A 2,953-nucleotide genomic window follows, 5' to 3' on the forward strand; every position below is an offset into this window, starting at 1 on the left:
TGCTTCCTCCTCTTTCTGTCTTCGTCTTCCTCCTCTTCTTACTCCCCTCTGCTTCTCTTTCTTGATATCTCTCCCTAAATATATATATATACACACACAAATATTATATTTATTTTTCTAAACCTTGATCATTTGATTAAGGTGGTGTTTGCCAGGCTTTGCCACTGTAAAGTACTATTTTTCTCTTTGCAGTTAAACAGTTTGTGAGGAGATGCTTTACAACTGCATAAATCTCCTGTTTGATAGTAAATTTGCACCCACTCATGTTAGCAGATAATTTCCCAATTCCGTCATGTTATTAATGAATGTAGATTAAATGATGGAAACAGAAAATTAAAACAGATTTTATCACAGATTACATGCAACGCTCACTTTACTGCCCTACAGTATATTTTATAGATGATTTATATAGCCTACAGACACATAATTTCAACTGTAATGTAAGAGAAATGGAAGAGTAGTGATTTATTTAAAAAATAATATGCATTTCAGTATGTGAATGTGTTGGTACTTCTTCACGAGAGGACACATTGAAGAAGTTGGATGTGGCATCTAAAACATATGCATAGGATTTAGATGATTATAAATAGGGTTTCACCTACATGAATGTGGGGCAAGAGCCTTGGATATATATGATATCATATAGGGTGGAGAAGAGTGCTTTGCCCCATGGCACCAGCCCGTTCACTTCAGGACATCTGCCATCTCTGGTCTGCAACCACTGGATGGCTTTGGGGTCCTCTTACCATTGAGACAATAAAATAACCCCCACAAAAGTCCAAAATGTCCCCTGGAGGTGGTGACATTGGTTGAGAAACACTGTTTTAAGATTTCTCATAAGCACAGATTGCTGCCCTCCATCAAAAAATAAATAAAGCAGCAGCCCATATATTGTTTTTTTTTCTCTTAGTATTCTGTGGTAATTTTGTCATCCCTCACCTGTTTGCTTTAGAATTCTCTATTGCATCTTCTAGGTCTTGGGACCCATGAGACTTTTCTATTTCCACAGATACATAATGTGTTGATTTGAGGTTTTGGAAAACAATATCAAATAGCATGACCTACCCAACTGACCACTTTGTGGGGTTGAATACAGAGATTAACATACCCTTCAATTAGATCAGAAAGATAGGAGACATTTCCTAGAACTCACACTGAGGCTCTAAACGTTCCACACATTTTTCCCCATCAAATTTTGCAGGTGTCTTTAACTACACTATAAAAGTTTTTGCCAGGAGAAGGAAATGGCAACCCACTCCAGTGCTCTTGCCTGAAGAATCCCGTGGACAGAGGAGTCTAGTGGGTTGCTGTCCACGGGGTCGCACAGAGTCGGACACGACTGAAGCGACTTAGCATGCATGCGTGCATTGGAGAAGGAAATGGCAACCCACTCTAGTATTCTTGCCTGGAGAATCCCAGGGACAGAGGAGCCTGGAGGGCTGCCGTCTATGGGGTCGCACAGAGTCGGACATGACTGAAGCGACTTAGCAGCAGCAGCAGCATAAAGAGATTTTAAAAATTTGTACATTTCATTGTATGTAAATTTTGCCTCAAAAACAAACATTGTACCCTAGTTAACACTATATATGCTGAAGTAATCAGGGAGAATTAAAAAAACAAAACAAAACAAAACAACAAAAAAAAACATCACCAGCTATTAATATATTTTTTTATCCATTGATAAAAAGAGGTATTTGTTCTTCCCACCATCTTATAGGGTCATTTCCCCACCACATGCTAATAAGCTAACTCTGAAATCCCTACTTGAATTTAGACAGCAGGAAAGCCCTCCAGTACTGTTCTCAAAAGCATGGGATGGCTGTTAAATGTCAGCTCTTCTCTTCATAGTATGAACATAAGCAGGGGGTTCAATCCAGTGAATTTTGTTGCAGGTGTGAAATGATACTGGATTTGGTTTTGATTCATTTATTTGAAGCTAATAGCAATAAAATGAGTTCTCCGAAAAAAAAAAAAAAAAAAAAAAAAAAGTTTTTGCCACCAAGTGTTCCTGAATGAGGATTGAAATCTGGAACAGAAATGTGATTAGATAAAAGGGAGGTCTGGTTTGGGAAGGCTGTCTTGTTATATTGTTTTTGTTTTTTTTAAAATATGAAATGCTTCATGAGTTTGCGTGTCATCCTTGCACAGGGACCATGCTAATCTCTGTATCGTTCCAATTTTAGTTTATGTGCTGCCGAAGCGAGCACTGTCTCGTCACAATGAAACGGAAATGTTATAAACAAGTGCTTGGGTGACCAGCAGTCCAGTAGTGGAGCACGAGACTGCTGCTAATCTGAGTGATCAAGGAAGTTTTGACAAAAGAGGGCCTTGATCACCTGATTAATGAATCTGTTATAAACAATAACAGTGCAATCTAAGGACTCTTAAGCGCAATTCTGTTTGATCTGAGGGGTTTTTGTTGACTCAAGTTTAGATAGACATACTAACAGGAACATGCTCTGTCACTATTGGTTATCATTGGCATAGTCCTTGGACCCATTTTCTCTCTCTCTCCATCTTGGTCTCTCTTTTGCTTTTTCAGACCTCTCATAATTTCTTTCTTAGGTTTTTTCATGTTCCAGCTTTTCATACTTGATGAGTCTGACATTTTAACTGAGCTGACCAAATGGTCTCATGACCTTTGTGCTCTATAATTACATTTACATGGACTTCCCTGGTGATCCAGTGGTTATGACTCTATGCTTCCACTTCAGGGGCCTTCCACTGCGGGTTCAATCCCTGGGTCAGGAAGATCGCTTGGAGAAGGAAATGACAACCCAACTCCAGTATCCCTGCCTGGGAAATCCCATGGACAGAGGAGCCTGGTGGGCTGCAGTCCATGGGGTCGCAAAAGAGTTGGATATGACTTAGCAACCGAAAAACAAAAACAATAGGTCATCAGCAGAGAAAGAGACTGGAAGTACCTGCTAAACGAAGATGGAGTACATTAATT

At 39.5% G+C, this 2,953-nt stretch overlaps 1 non-coding gene across 1 annotated transcript; it reads right to left on the minus strand.

Moving 5' to 3' along the window:
- Nucleotides 1-2,103: 2,103 nt before the first annotated feature.
- On the minus strand, nt 2,104-2,207 carry LOC122451593. Its single transcript, XR_006272487.1, has one exon. It is a non-coding gene; the product is annotated as a U6 spliceosomal RNA (small nuclear RNA).
- Nucleotides 2,208-2,953: the final 746 nt, after the last annotated feature.

The sequence above is a fragment of the Cervus canadensis genome, chromosome 12, assembly GCF_019320065.1.
Source record: "Cervus canadensis isolate Bull #8, Minnesota chromosome 12, ASM1932006v1, whole genome shotgun sequence".
Lineage (NCBI taxonomy): Eukaryota > Metazoa > Chordata > Mammalia > Artiodactyla > Cervidae > Cervus > Cervus canadensis.